Source organism: Marmota marmota, unplaced genomic scaffold (genome assembly GCF_001458135.2).
Source record: "Marmota marmota marmota unplaced genomic scaffold, marMar, whole genome shotgun sequence".
Classification (NCBI taxonomy): Eukaryota; Metazoa; Chordata; class Mammalia; order Rodentia; family Sciuridae; genus Marmota; species Marmota marmota.
The window spans coordinates 30,036,067-30,053,090 of NW_026000229.1; the positions used below are offsets into that span (position 1 = coordinate 30,036,067).

General features: G+C 31.2%; 1 protein-coding gene across 1 annotated transcript in view; it reads right to left on the reverse strand.

Annotated features, from left to right (window-relative positions):
• The window catches only part of Fgf7 (fibroblast growth factor 7), a 54,979-nt gene that overhangs the window by 21,382 nt on the left and 16,573 nt on the right, over positions 1 to 17,024 (reverse strand). The gene's annotated exons all lie outside the window — the stretch shown is intronic.

Below are 17,024 nucleotides of genomic sequence, written 5' to 3' on the forward strand. Positions count from 1 at the left end.
TAAGGACAAAGTAATTGTCTTATTGGCCTTTATAGGAGATCAACACTTTTACAGTCAGTGGTATTTTTTACTAAATAGCCTAATAAAAATAAGCCAATTATAATTAAAGAGTAGATTTGGGGCAACATAGAAAAACAGACAAAATACAGGTACAGAGAAAAACATACTTTGAAATATTTGCAAGGCTTATTTTTTCTATAAATTGAATTTATAAAATACATTCTAAAAGACAAAATCTGAGGAACTATCTACAACTCTAATCTTATTGAATTTATTATCATAAAGTTGCTTTTGAATTTTGTTTTTTAATGTATTCCAATTTCATTTGTATGAAAGTCAAAAAATATGAGAACATAAAGTTCATTCAGGTTTCTATAAAGACAAGAGCTTGGCAATGTTAAAAAGCAATACTTAGTCATTCTGTTCTTAAAGAGTTTCTTCTAGTGAGTATTATCTTAAAATGCATGAAGTGTGTTGAATCTTAAATTGGGAAAAAGGGAACAGGAAAATCTTGGATGAAAAATAACCCAAATAAAATTGAAACCTTTAAATGATAATTAATTAGAAACACAATTTTACTATGCTGGAAGTGAATGTTTATGAGTTTAAATGACCTTTAAGGATGATTCAAAGCCAAGTAATAACTTATTTGTGGATTATGACTATTGAAATGTTCTCTTTCTATTATTGTCATTCTTTTTCCCAGAGAATCAATTGTTTATGTTGGTAAATATAAACATCTTGACTTATCCATCTTACCAAGCTAAAATTTTACCTTAGTACCTTTCACTAAGTTTTCAGAGAAATTTTACATATTGTATTTCATTTGATCTCCCCAACAACACTTGCTATAAAATGAGTAGAATTAGAGTTTAAGTGTATTACAACTCAAACTAACTTAATTTTTAAAAGGATACCATATTATAAATAAGCATAATTAAAGTAGAGAAGTAGAACTTCATGAAAGAAAACAGTATCAATCAAGAAAGTACCACCTAACCAAAGATAAATAACACCAGTAAAGGTCTAAAACATTGGCTTCTGACATCAGCACTACAACTAGATTATTTTAATTGGTAGGTTTTTATATTATTATCAGTCTTTTCCAAAATATACCATTTAATTGATGACTACTACAAAACTCCTTTTTTCTCTAATATAGTGCTTTCATAATTCTCTTAATTTAAAAATAATACAATAAAACTTCAAGGCTTACCATCTATTTTCTAAATACTGAATTAGTATTGGAAACCTACTGTTGTTGGTACCTTGGGAATCAAAGGTTCTTCTCAAAGACCACATTCATTTTATAGATTCATTTTCCAAGACTGCATTGTATGGTTTCTCTCTTGAGAAATTGAAATGGAAAAGTTTCTGATCATTGAGAAATTTGATCCTATACTCACTCTTATAAAATTATTACTATATATTTTAAGAATAGAAGAACTCAAGTAGTTACAATTTACCAAAAAAGTTTACTTCTCCTGATTTTTCTGTTTTAGTTAATGGCAGCACCATTTTCCAAACCATTCAGCTTTGAAATTTAAATGCATTTTAAAAAATTCTTATTTCTCATTTCCCACATCCAATTGCCACTTTCCATAAATTCCATCTACATTGTAGTATACACATTGGTCTCATTTATTTTTCCATTTCAATTACCAACACCATTGTTATCACATTTGGAATATTATAGTATATTTGAACTCACTCTCTTACCATACTCTCACCCTACTCTCATCTGTCTATTAAGCTGCTCCTGCTTTCCTAAAAAAAAATTTAAAAGAAAGGAAGAAAGAAAAATTACTTTATGACATTTACCAGTAAATGGATGGATCTAGAGACTATTATGCTAACTGAAATAAGCCAAACCTAAGAAAACAAAGGTCAAATGTTTTCACTGATATGTGGGAGCTAAACCACAATAAATGGAGAGAAGGGAAGAAGAGAAGTTCTTCTTAGACAAAGGGGAACAAAAGGAAGGGAGAGGGATAGGAATAAAAAAATATAGTTGAATGAGTCTAACACAACTTTATGTCAGATTCCTATGTACACTTATGAAAATACCTAAGCAAACCCCACCATAGTGCCCACCCACAAGAATGGGGTTCTAATTAGAATAAGATATATCCTATATTTAAAATTTTATCAAAATGGATTCTACTGTAATATATAACTAAGAAAAACAAATAAAATAAAATTTATAAAGAAAAAAACTGTTTTAAAATTTTTAATAGTTCTCCACTGTCCATGAAACAAAATCCAAATTTCTTGCTTTAAATTATGAAGACTTTCTATTTTGGCACCATAGTGAAGTGTCAACTGACTTTGAGACCTGACTATAAATCTAGATTCACTCACTACCTAGCATTGTGATCTTGAGCAAGGTAACTAACTTTGGCTATCCTGAGTATTCCTCTTTATAATATGGTAGTAAAGGTATCATTTTAAAAATTAAGTTAGTTTGAGTTGTAATACACTTAACATAGTGCCAAACACATAGTAGAAATAGTTACCTATCTTTCTCTAGTCCTTTTTCTTATCAGCAAACTTGACTACTGGTGATTCTCACAACTATACAGATTTTGGTCATTCAACCTAGAAAATGACCTCCCACCCTATGTTCAACTGTCAACATGATGTTATCTTTCAAAGCTAGGTTCAAATGCTTTCATTCTTCCTCTCAATTTTGCCTTTTACAGAAATCCCCAAATCTCCCACTCTTTAAAAAAAGAACACTTAACATTTTGTAGTTATTTGTGAATTACATTATCTCCCTGTTAGAGCATTTACTTCTTGAGGAGGGAGAAGTCAAAAAAACATTCTCCTTCTGTGTATGTGTGTGTAGATAGATAGATAGATAGATAGACAGATAGTTGAATGCTTTCCCATAGTAAAAATGCTGTATCTATTAAATAAATGGAGGTATAATATTTGAGAAAATTTACTTAAAGTATGTTAACACATACCATTACATTTTACATTAACCTTTCTTAACCCTGTCAAGAAATTTTATTTTATTTTTTTGTTAGTCATCACATAATTTTATTTTATTTTATTTTGACTGTATTTTATTTTTATTTTTTTCAGTATGGATGTGATTTTTTTTACATTTCAATCAGATGGGATATAATTTCTCATTTTTCTTAGTATACAGGTTGCAGAATCACATTGGTCCTGCAGTTACATATATACACACAGTAATAATAATGTCTGTTTAATTCTACTATCCTTCCTATCTCCCCAACCCCTCCCCTCCCCTCCCTCCACTTCTCTCTACTTAATCTAGGATAACGCTATTCTTTTTTTTTTCTCACATCTTCATACATGTATTTAGTGTAACAATGAAGGTCTCCTTCCACCATCCATGCAATTTTAAATGGCATAAAAAAGCTGTCATGTAAGATATTGTCCAGTTGCTTTCCCTTTCCATTATTTCTTTAAACTTCTAAATATAACTCTCTGCTTCTTACTTCTTTCACATAGGGTTCTATTATGATTATCAAACACATTATGAGAATTGGGGTTATAATTCAAGTCTCAAAGGGAACTGGAATAAAAAATGAATTCTGAAGAAATAATCCTGAAATGCATCTTATCTGGAATAAGAACTGGAAAAAAAATCTCAGTAAAACGTGTTTTATAAAAATAGAATTCTTTAATGCATAGACTAAGCTTACTTTAAATTTTTAGAATGCTTCATAAGGGTAGTTATAAAAGGCATAAATGGCAGGAATATGTGGTCCCATTAAGTCAGCTTCCATTCTGGAGCAGCTTTCAACATATTTTGAACTGTAGAGTGAAAACCGAAAGGAACATATTTCTGAATACCAATTGGGAAAAAAAGAATAAAGCTATGGTTCAAAAACACCCAACAGTTACAGCATACTTGAAATGAACTGAAAATTTCCTTCTATTAACTGCTTCCAAAGTAGAACCTATTTTCTTTTTTCTTTTTTTTTTTAGTTATAGGTGAGCACAATATCTTTATTTTATTATTATGTGGTGCTTAGGATAAAACCCAGTGCCCCACACATGCTAGGCAAGTGCTCTACCACTGAGCCATGGCCCCAGCCCAGTAGAGCCTATTTGCCTGTTTTCTATTGCTTCCTACTTTAAGCAATAAAATACAATGAATATGTATTTAAAACATAAAAAAATACTCAAGTGCTACCATTTTAAAATATCTACTGAGAAGTAAAAGATATTTGATAAGAAAAATATTTCTTTTATGTTTTATTAGTGTATTATACGTAATAGTGGAATTCATTTTTGACATAATCATAGATGAATATAACATAATTTTTTTCACTTCATTCCCCTGCACTTCTCCTTTTTACTTCTCTCCCTCCTTCCCCAGTCTCTCCTCCTCTATTCTATGGTCTTCCTTCCATTCATTTATAGTTTTTTTTAATTGGTGCTTTATAGTTACACAAATGAAATTTATTTTTATATATTCACTCATATACATAACACAATTTGGTCAATTTCATTTTACAGTTCCTCCTGTTCCCATCCCTCCTCCTTCATCCTCAGTCCCTTTATTCTACTCCACTGTCCACCCTTCTATTTTCATGAGATCCCTCCTTTCTTTCACTACTTAGAATAAATCTAACATAGAAGGTAAAAGACCTCTATAATTAAAATTATAGAACACTTACGAAAGAAATTGAGGAAGTTCTTAGAAAATGGAAATACCTCCCATGTTCTTGGAAAAGCATAATTAATGTTGCCAAAATGGCCATATTACCAAGAGTAATCTACAATTCAACTGGAAAAAACAGTCCTGAAATTGACATGGAAGGATAAAATATATTTCTTTTTTTTTAAGCTGGCAATAAATTTATTTCACATTTGTAGGACAATTTTTTGGTTTTTTCTTTGTTTTTTATATATCTTTTTAATTCTTGATTTTCTTTTTTATTTGTTTTAATTAGTTACACATGACAGTAAAATGACCTTGACATATCATACATTTGAATCAGATGGGATATAATATCTCATTTTTCTGAGCATACAGGTTGCAGAATCACATTGGTCATGCATTCACATATCTACACACAGTAATAATAATGTCTGCTTCATTATAACATTTTCTCTAAATTTTTTTTTCATAACTGATGATGAACCTAACCACAATTCAGTAAAAAAAAATTGATCTTTTTCAGAGTGCTATATTTGAACATCTATGTATAATAAATAGCACTTACAATTTTTAATTAATTTATTTTATGCTTTATATATAAAGGTAGACTACATTCAGGTGGTGTATTTATACATGCATATAGCGTAATTTTGTTAAAATCATCCTTAATTTCCTTCCCTTTACCATCCCTTCCCCCTACCCTTCAATCTTCTTCTATTCTACTTCCCTCCCCTACCCTCACTTTTTTTTCTTTACTTTGTTTTAGCAACATATGAGATAGAGAACATTTGACCCTTGATTTTTTTGAGTCTGGCTTATTTCCTTTAGCATGACTGGTTCCATTCATTTACTGGCAAATGCCATAACTTCATTTTTCTTTATGGCTCAGTAAAACTCCACTGTGTGTGTGTGTGTGTGTGTGTGTGTGTGTGTGTGTCAGTTTTTCTTAATACATTCATCTATAGACAGGTACCTGGGCTTATTCAATATCTTGGCTATTGTGAGTCATGCTGCTGTAAACATTGATGTGGCTGTATCACTATAGTATGCTGATTTTAGATCTTTTAGAAAAATACCAAGGAATATGTTAACTGTGTCAAATGGTGGTTACATTCCTAGTTTTTTGAGGAACCTATACTGTTTTCTGGAGTACTTATTCTAATTTGTGGTCCCACCAACGATATATAAATGTACCTTTCTCCCCACATCCTCACCAGCATTTATTATTATTTGTATTGATAATTGCCATTATGACTTGAGTGAAATGAAATCTCAGTTTAGTTTTGATTTGCATTTCCTTGATTAACACTTACTATTTTTAACATGACCTTATTACACTTATTACATTTTCATTACTTGAAGAGGATACATAAAGTTATTTTGAAAAAAAAATGATGGCTTTTGATGCAATTTTTTGCACATGGTATTCATCAATAGACATTTAAAACGAAAAACAATGTACAAATACAGGTCGACCTTGCTTTTCACACTAGATAAATTCATAACACATATGAACACTCTACATTAGAGATGCCTTGTCCACTCTGTTACTCCTTATATTTAACACCAAGCACAGTACCTGAGCCACAGGTGAAAAGGAATGCCACCTAAACCTGAGATACCTAATCTGTACTATACATACAAATCACCTGAAAAGACCATTAACAACAGAAATTTTGATTCAGTAGATAGGGGTTGAGGCTTAGAGAGGATGCTTTATAGCAAGTAAAATAAGTGATTCCAGTACAGGTGATACCCAAGCTACATTCTAAGTAATACTGCTCTATAGGGGTAGGGTCCCTGTTGTCCCATCTAGCTTTATATTATCCATATCACTGGAATTGGCTGATGGAGTGTAGTAAGACTAAAGGGCTGCATAGAGTGCTTTGGAAGAACAGTTTTGGGGAATCTCAATCTTAAAAGCTTTATGTATACTAAAAATTCAAATGAATTAAATATAACAAACTCTCTCTTCCTAATAGGAAACTCCACAAAAGAACTGAATTTATGTGAGGATATGTTGATAGATAAATATTTTCTAAATACAGAGCAATCACTAGGCAAATATTGGCTATTATTATTATTATTACGAAGATATTTACACAGGGTAATATCACTGTTTCTTCCTCTATTTTATCTGTATATGCCATGTTTCTGGAAATGGGGAAAAGAAGAGCAAATACATGGGAAAGACGAGATAGGTGCTCTTAAGGGTGAATCTCTGAGTGATCCGTGATATATTTCAGGGATTCCAAGCCAATTTATTTAGTCCTTACTTCTGAGGATAACATATCAACTCTATAATCCCTAATATGGCAATCACTACATTTTTAAAAAGTATGCACTATAAGAGAGAGAGTGCATACTCTTAGCTGCTTCCTGTTCTTGGCAATCATGAATGAAGAAGCTGTTGACATTTGTATGTGGGTTTTTTGTGGACATAACTTTCAATTCCATTGAATAAACACTGAGAAATACAATTAGTGGGCCATATTAAGTGTACACTGAACTGTCTTCCAGAGTGGCTGTCCAATTTTGTTTTCCCAGCAGCAATGTATGAGAGTTCTTCTTATTTCGCATCTTTGCCAGCTCTTGATATTGTCAAGTTTGAAATTTTGTAAACTTTTATAGGTGTGTCTAATTTGTAATTCTTTAATAACATATAATATTAAGCATCTTATCCTATGCTTTCTAAATATATACTTGGTTTTTTGGAGGAATATATTTATTTCTTCCATTCAAATTTAAAAAAAAATTATTAGGGTAATACTAAAATACAATAAACTATACATATATAAGTCAAAAAAAAGTATGCACTATGGTTGCTCAACAAAGAAAGGGAGAGAGATTAGCCAATGGAAATGAAATACGCAGATGTGTCAAAACGTGTTGTATTTAAGGCACAGATAGTGAAAAGGTATAGAATAAAATCTAGAATGTTAAAATAAAAGGAAGAGGAGATAGCAAGAGATATTGGAACTAGGTATTTGAATTTTATCCTCTAGATTCTGGAAAACCATTAAATAATGAGCATTATAACTAGGAATGTAATAATCAGATTTTGGTTTTAGAAAAATACATAATGACAGTCTGGAGGACCAATTGGAAGCTGATAAAATGGAGAAACATAGATCATTTAAAAGATTATTGCAATGACTCAGGTAGGAGGGTATGATAAGTGCCTTAACTAAGGCAGTGTCAATGGGAAATATTGATAGTGGAAAAGGAGAGAAAAGGGAAAGGAATTAATTAGCCCATACTAATAGCTGCCTATATATTCATTACATAATTTAAATATTTTGGGCTCATTTTACAAGTGAAGAAATTAAAGCTCATGAGCATTACATTTATTGCTGTAAATTATATTTACTAGTGATAAAAATCACTTAAAACATACTTGTTAACACATCTTCTATCATACCACACTACCTCCCCAGCAACTTCCTAGGAAATTTGATGATCCAGTTTGAAAAATACTTAAGTGATAAAACAGTAGAACTTCATGATGAAAATCAGAGCTTAAAGTGATGTAGGAATGCAGGACTTTCACTGTGGTCAACTGAGTGGATAATGGCACAATTCATGTTAAGAATACAAGATAAGAGCAAGTCTGGGAAGAAAGATATGAGTCTATTTGAGGACATGCTGAATTTTAGTTTCCTGGAGATGATCAGAAGTATCTAGTAGCTACATTTCAGAATAATCAATATATGGGTCATAATTAAAGTCATGGTATATATTCAATGACCTAGAAATGTGTGAGAAGAAAAACATTTATTATAATGGATATTATAAATGGGGACCAAACATGCTATAACATTTCATTAACTTCATTATCATATTTTAGGAATATTATTCAAGATGGCTTATAAAAACCACATTTCCACAATTCTAAGAAGAAACAGAAGAGTCATTATTATATTAGCAGCACAATTATTAATCAGAGTAATGTTTCATGAGTTGGAGCCCTAGGGTAGGAATACTATTTAAATACAATACTGACTTAGGAAGATCTAAAATATTGAAAGAAATTTAATTTTATCATCATTTTGTTCCTACCATAGTAAAGCATATAATAGTTAACATTAATACGTTGTATTATATCCTGTGATGTACTTCACACATATGCATTATCTTAATAATATTGTACCCTATAAATTATATATTATCCCTGTCACTATAGTGAAGAAACTAAGGTTCACAGTGATTAATTTTCCAAGGTTAATAGCATTTGTGTCAAATCTTGGATTTGAATCCAAACTAAGATCTCTTTATTACACTTTCAAAATGGTAATACCAGGAAAACTTTCCTTAAGGTAATTGCTTAAAAATAATAACAACTGATAAACATATTATTTTACATAAAATATTTTCTTAAAGTGCCAGAAAACATTTCAGTTTCTCTAATAGCTTTACACTTTACCAAACATACTTTTTACAAAAAATTATAAAGATAAATATCAACAAGGGTTTGTTTTAATTTTCACAGATTAATTTCATAATGTGAATGAACTAGGTAGCTAATGTTTCAAAATTTGGTTGATATTATTAAGCAATTTTTGAATCTATGTCAAGTAGTAAAGTAGGATATCATATGGAGAGAAGGTTTTCCCAAATACTTATATTTTTCTCTAGTTCTAGAACCCAACTTCTTCAATTTCTGAAAGGATCTTAAATCCTGGGCTCTCATTTCATGAATTTCAGTTGGAAGATCCACATGTAAAAAAAGCCATTGCCTAAGAGAGTACAAAACATGTCCTGTTTTTTTCTTCTAAGCAAAGGATTTGCTTAACCTATATTTATTGCTATGTAAATATTGCTTTAAAAACTTAGCAAAGTATTCTAAATAAAATTTAGGTGTACCAAAACTTTAGCAAAGCTTTGAAAGTAATGATTTGGACAAACTTAGATTAGGTCTATGATTTTGTTTTATTTCATCTTCACACCAAAGATCAATGTAAATGAATGTACTGCATAGTCAGTATAGATAAAAGAAGAATCATAACTGAGTTTGGAAGTGTGTGTGTGTGTGTGTGTGTGTGTGTGTGTGTAGATAGACTACAATTTTGGTAAAGTTAAGGTTTCAGTATTTAATTTCTTCTTGATATTATAATCCAATACATACATGTATATTCCAGCAAATATGCATATTTGTTTGAACAGGCTTTTGGTGTGGAGTATTTAGAGTCTTCTAAGTTTAGAACCATATCCTCTGCTAACAGCAACAATTTGACTTTTTCCTTTCCTATTAGTATCCTTTCCTCCCTCCCTTCAGCCCCTCCCTCCTTCCCTTGTCTGATTTCTCTAAAATTTTGAGTACTATATTGAATAAAAGTGGTGAGAGTGGAAACACTTCTTATTTCTAATTTTAGAGGAAATGCTTTCCATTTTACCCTATTCTATATGATGTTGACTATAGGATTGTCATATATAAGCTTTTGTGTTGAGGTATGATACTTCTATACCTAGTGTCTTCCGGACTTCTATCATGAAGGGACATTGAATTTTATCACAGGTTCTTTCTGCATCTGTTGAGATGAGTAAATTTTTCCTTGATTCTATTTATGTAATCTATTACATTTATTGATTTACACATGTTGAATTAAACTTGAATTCCTGGTATGAAACCAACTTGATCTTTGTGTATGATTTTTTTTTAATTTGTAAGACACAAGATCTTGAAGCAATAATATAAAGTCTCTCAACAAAGAAAAGCCTGATGGATTCACTACTGGATTTTACTAGACTTTTGAAGAGGAATTAACACCAACATGTCTTAAATTAGGTAGCCTTCCAAACTCATTCTACAAAGCCAGTATATACTGCTACCCAAAACTGGCAAGGACACACATATGTGTGCACACATGCACACACACACACACACACACACAAATTATAGAAAGAATCCTTGGTGAACATAAATGCAAAATTCTTAATAAAATGCTTTCAAACCAAATTCAAGTATTTTGTTAAGGATTTTTTCATTTATTTCTGCTTCAGTGTCATGGCTTGTTACTGATCTGTTTATGTTTTTAATATCCTCTTGGTTCAATTTTGGTAGGCTATATGAGCCACAGTGCCCCTGAATATATTGGGAGCAAATACATAGAAATCCTAAGAAAATTGTTTTTAATATACTTTTTCTAGTTCATCAGATTCAAAATTGACTTAAAAATTTGGCTGAATTAAACTGTATTTTAACAATTTGGGTGAGAAATTGAATATTTCCCCCTCCACATATGCAGATAGCACTGACTAAAGCAATACATTTGATGGTGGGAGAATCCCTTCAAAATGACTTTCAATTAGCTATAGATATGTTAACTGCACCTTCAGTTTGGCTATATGTTCCAAACAGGTTTAGCCCACTTGTGAAAAAGAATAACTAGGATGGTTCACAGAATATAAGGTCTGCAATTGCCTGTTAACAGGTTTTATAGAAATTTAGATGAGTTTATTAACATAGCAAGTTCAATTTTACTAATTTTTATTGAATTGGATTTGAAAATTGAGAAATTAATTGAAAGCCTATGGTGTGAAAATCAAGAGGCATGAGGAAATTTTTCTTCTCCAAAATATCTCTTTTGTATCAATACTCCTACCTGCTGTAGCCCCTGAAATTGTGCCTTTGGAAACTAATTGCTCTACATTTAGCATCATATTTCCAGGGGACACAACTAAAGGTCACTAGTTCTAAAAAATTTTGCATATTGAGCTAATAGCCATTATAATATTAACTTATAAAATTGATTTCTAGTACCATGGCTAGCTAAGAGTAGAGCTCTGGGGTAAGAAAAAAGGGAGGGGATATGACATTCAAGAAATTTGAAAAGGTCAGAGTAAGGGAAAGACACTGGTCATTTTTAGTTAATGTTTCCTGTTAGCTTAGTCTTGACGTATACAATAAATTCTCTTTCTCTCACTCTAATTCTATTATGATGTTTCTTTACAGTTAATTTCCCTCTAAGAAGGTACATTTCTTCTACAACTTTATGTGTTTCAGTGCAATGGACTTACACAACTTGGACACATGCATAGCTGATCTCCTCTTTATGGATCCATGCAACTTCATTTGTATGATGGCAGTGTCAGCCTAGTTTGTGATTGAGCATGATGAACTCCTACTTATGTCTATGGATTGTTCGTTCCATGCATTTCCAAAAGTTTATAAACTAACTCAAAAATTATGGCATTAGAAATTCACAGGATGACAATATCTCTAAAGTTAAGTAATATCTATGAATAGCTGACTTTTCACATGTAACTTTTAAATAATTGGCTGCAATATTGGGAAGAAGCCAACAAAATAAAATTGAAGAAAGAAAATACAGGTTCAAAATAGCAATTGTACGAGTACAGAAGCAGAAGAGGTCTGCTTGGCACTAATTCATTTGAAAAAGGGTCTGGAACTTTTAATAGACAAGATTAAAATGAGCCAACATCTGCTCCATTATATTAATGACAAACTTGAATATAAGTATAGTGTTACCAACGAAGCAGTAATCTTTCTGTTCCTGGACTTATGCTGCTGTTTGGAGCACTGTGTTCTGGGTACTCTATTTTAGATTATAACCATAGAGGACTGGTGGTTAAGAAGTTAAGAACTCATACTTAAGTGTAATCATTGAGCAGATTTACATTACCTAGCCTAGCAAAGATAAAATTAAATGGAAACATAACTGCCTATACATATTAAAATCACTGCCTGATAGAGGATAATTTGTAGGTTCAGAGTGAAAAAATATTTACCTAGTCATGCTCTTATTTTAGATTATGTATAGACTGATTTCATAATAGTTATATTTTATACAAAAATAAGTAATAGTGCTTCAAGCCCAATATGAGCCAGTAGATGGAAATTACTTTAAGTGGCAAAGAAACCTAGACTTGGTAATAGTCTAAGGTAGTTCTAGAAAGAATAAGTAATTTTCTACTGACTGGAGACTCAAGTCTCTAGTCCTTATCTATTAGTCAGGCCAACATTTTAAATAATAGAAAGAAAGAAAGAAAGAAAGAAAGAAAGAAAGAAAGAAAGAAAGAAAGAAAGAAAGAAAGAAAGAAAGAAAGAAAGAAAGAAAGAAAGAAAGAAAGAAAGAAAGAAAGAAAGAAAGAAAGAAAGAAAGAAAGAAAGAAAGAAAGAATTAAAATCATTTTGGTAATTCTTAAGATATTAGAACCAAAAAAGTTCCTAGAAATCAGTTGATTTAATATTCTGATGAAGAATTGAGGCTGAGAAAAATTTAATTATTTGTAAAGTTCACAATACAAATCACAGAACTCTGGCTTACTGATTCTCACTTCATGGTAAAATTTATTCATTGAACTAGCTAAGTCATTATTTAAATAATACTAGGGGTATCTAGTTTTTTCCTCAGTGTATAAAACATTAATTATAGAAATTCCTCATTTATTTTTAAAGTCACTTACTCAACCACCTCAATTATAGGGAATACCACCACAAACTAAACATAAAGACCTCTAAAACCTGAAAACAGAAGTCCTAAAAGTTTATTACTAAACTTCTAAACTTCATACAGGAAGTCTCATTCAAATCATGTATTCAGACACTAGGTCTATTCAAAGTTACCTAATCCTTGTGAGCATTTACTTTCTCATTTGTTAAAGAAAAACAACAATGCTTACATTACTGGATTATTTACAAATTAAATTAGGTATCATATATGAATTGCTTATCTTTGTGTCTCACACAAAGAAGAGTTCCATAAATGTCATCCATTATTTCTATTTATTGTTTATTAATCATATGCTGAATATGTGACACAGTGCTTCTGGCTTCTTTAGGACTATGGAAATGGACCTTCCATACAGGATCCATGTCAGAATGAATGTCTCAAACCAGTTCATAACCAGCTATCACCCCTTCCAAACAGTGGACAGTGATCCTTGCTCCCATAAGCCAGAAATGGGAATACCTTCCAGCCTCAGCAGTACTCATCCTAGTACTCCACAAAACAAAGATCTGTTCAAACAAGAAGGGAAAGAAAAGGCCTCCTTACACTAGTTCCTGAAGGAGCTTTTGAATATTTACCAATTATAAGGGAAATTATATTGGCCATGGTTCAATGAGTTAAGTCATAAAACAACATTAAACTTGTGAGAAGTTAGCAATGATATTTTGTGAAATTACAGCTGTGTTTTATATTTTCTAAGTTACTCTCCCAAGCATATCTTTTGAATTATTCCCAAAGCTTTTGTTCCACGTGGCTTTTTCAAAATGTGTTGTTCTCTGAATGGTAATAGTAAATGGGCACTTATTTGGAATGCCAGAGCTATGGATAGATTCAGGCCAGGCTCTGCTATGAATGAAATCTATGGCTTTAATCAAGACACATAATATTCCATCCACTGCAACTGAGCTAAACTACACCTCTGACTCCACTTCTGACTCAGACTTTTCAATTGCTTGAATTCTTATCATTTTTATTGCTGAGTATATTACAGTGAATAAAACAGACAAAAATCCCTGACTTATTCTTTCAGTTGGGGAAACAGTTTACATATAAGACAAATAAAGGTAGCAACTATAATAAAGTGATGAATGCTAAGAAGAAAAATAAGAAAGACAATAGAAGTAAATGTGCTGGGTGAGAGGACAGGGAAGATCTCAGTGAAAAAAAGGAACATTTTGGTAATAACTAGGAAGAATTAAGGCATTATTCACAATAACTAAGATATTAAATCAACTGAGGTATCTATCAATGAATGAATGAATAAAGAAAATGTGATTTATATACTGAATGGAATACTATTCAGACATAAGAAAGGATGAAATACTGCCAATTTGCTGCAACATGGATGGAATTAGTAGGGAACATAATGAAAATACTGTATGTTCTCATTCATATGTGGAACCTAAAAAAATTGATTTCATAGAAGTAGAGTAAAATAGTGATCACTATACGTTAGGCAGGGTAAGGAAGAGGAGAACAGAGGGAGGTCTGATAATAGGAAAGAAATAGATAGAAGGGATAAATTCTAGCATTCTACAGCATAATACAAAGGCTATAGTTTATAATAATTTATTATATATCATATAAAGAACTTGAGAAAATATTTCAAAGTTCACTACACAAAGAAATATTCATCTTGGAAATTCTAATTACTCTGATTTAATCATAACATTCATTGATATTTTTAATTATCACATTGTATCACATAAATATGTACAATTATTACATGTCAATTTATAATTAGAAAAATAAATAACAATACAGTGCAAGATCATTTACAATGGGCTGTTGCATTATATAATAGGACTTTTTCTACATAAATTGTTATTTATAATAAGAATCAGTTTTTGAAAGCCTTACATCAGAGTAGGAAAACACAGGCTTACATATCTCACTTTTAGCATGATTTAGTTCAATGCTTAAGAGTAACCTTAGTAGGGTCGTAGTCCATTTATTCAGGATGAAATCTTACCACCTTACCTTAGTGGTGTTCTAGTTATACCTGTCAAAATCTCTGGACTTTAGAACTTTCTGAACATCCTTCCTGCCATTTATCTCTCCTGCTTTCTTGATATATCTGTGTATTTTTTCCTTCTCCTTAGCATTAATCATTCCTTACCTACTTCTCCCCCTACTTGCATGTTTCTGTATTTATTTCTTAATATCCTTCAATTGTCTCTCCCCTTTACCCTCTTTTTGCCCTCTTGTCTTCTCTTTTCATAAATTGAAGTTACTAATTTTGCTTTACCACTTTCCTTTCACCATATTCCCCTGCTAGACAGGACAGAGTACCCATTCCTCTTAACTGACTATATGTGCCTTTTTCATACTTTTTTTTTTTTCTTTTTAAGTAGAAAACAAACACTTCTGCTCTCTATCAAAATCCTTCACCCAAAGCCATCCCCCATTTTGGACAAACACACCTTTTCCAGGAAATTTTACTTCCCTAATTCTTCTACTCTGTCCCCTCCATCTCCTTTTTTGCACTTGAAAGTATTTTCTTTCACTCTTGTGACCTCTCCTTTGTTTAAATAAAACTTATTAGTAACTTTCAGAATTTACCAAGTTATTTCCTATGGAAACACATTAAAGGTAAAAATCAAAAAATCATATATTTATCTTTGTACCCTTTATTATCTCTACATTAGAGGTGCTCCATAAATACTGAATTGATTTGCATTCTTAATTTAAACCCCAATGAACTAAAGTGAATTGCCTCTTGATTCCATGTGACATTCAATTAAGATTTTCTATAAGTGGTTCCAAATCCAAAAAAAAAAAAAGTTCCCACTTTTATCAATGAGTGACACCTTCTCCAGTGAAATTGTTGTCAACCTATGTATGCCCAACAGTCATATACTAATTATTTCTATTTTAAAAATAGTAAATAAGCTCATTTAATTAAACATTGGCATTTAAAAATATACCATAATTTTATTACACATAAAAATGGAAAATAATATATCTATTCTAGTAAGGAGAAAATTCATAAGTTATGTAAAATTATGTGGATTGAGAAACCTAATACTTTAACACTAATTTAGTTTATCTTACTTTTACTCATCTGACTGCATACCAAAAAGTACATTTTAGTGAATTTTATATAACTAGTGAGGGAACTGAAATATTATATGGTTGCAATTTCAATTAAGTATTTGGACTTAAATCATGAATAACCAACTACAATCTATTTTTCTGATTTTTTCCTATATATAAACACTGGATTTTAATACTGTAAACACTATGATGCAATCTTCACCCCTCTCTAAAGATGCCTTCACAGTAATATATCATTTAACAATGGGAATACTGAGAAATGTATAAGTAGAAAATTTCATTATTATATGAATAAACCTAAATGGCATAGGGCAGTCACTCAATGTGACTTCTTAATGCCATCAAGAAATTCAGTAAACACAAGGTATCTGAGGCCACTGCTGGCATAACAGCATACTGAATCACAGTAAACTTTTTTCTATAAGTGTAAAGAGTACACTCTAAAATAGCAATAAAAAGTATGATACAGTATTATAAATACATAAAACAGTAATATAGTTGTTTATTATCATTGTCAAGTATTTTGAACTACACTTAATTATATGTGCTATACTTTTATAGGACAGTTTGTACAGTAGACTTATTCACACCAGTACCACCACAAAACATGAGCAATGTGTTGCACTACAACCTTGGTAGCCATGGTATCACTTTGCAGTTGGAATTTTTGAGTTCCATTGTAATCTTTAGAATCACCATGGTATACATGGTCTGCCATTAAACAGAGCATTGCTATGTGATGCATGACTGGACTTATATAAGATATATATACTTTTTAACATTTTGGGGGACCAAAAGGGAAATAATCTGCATAGCAGTAATATATATGAACAGAAGAAAATCAATTAGGC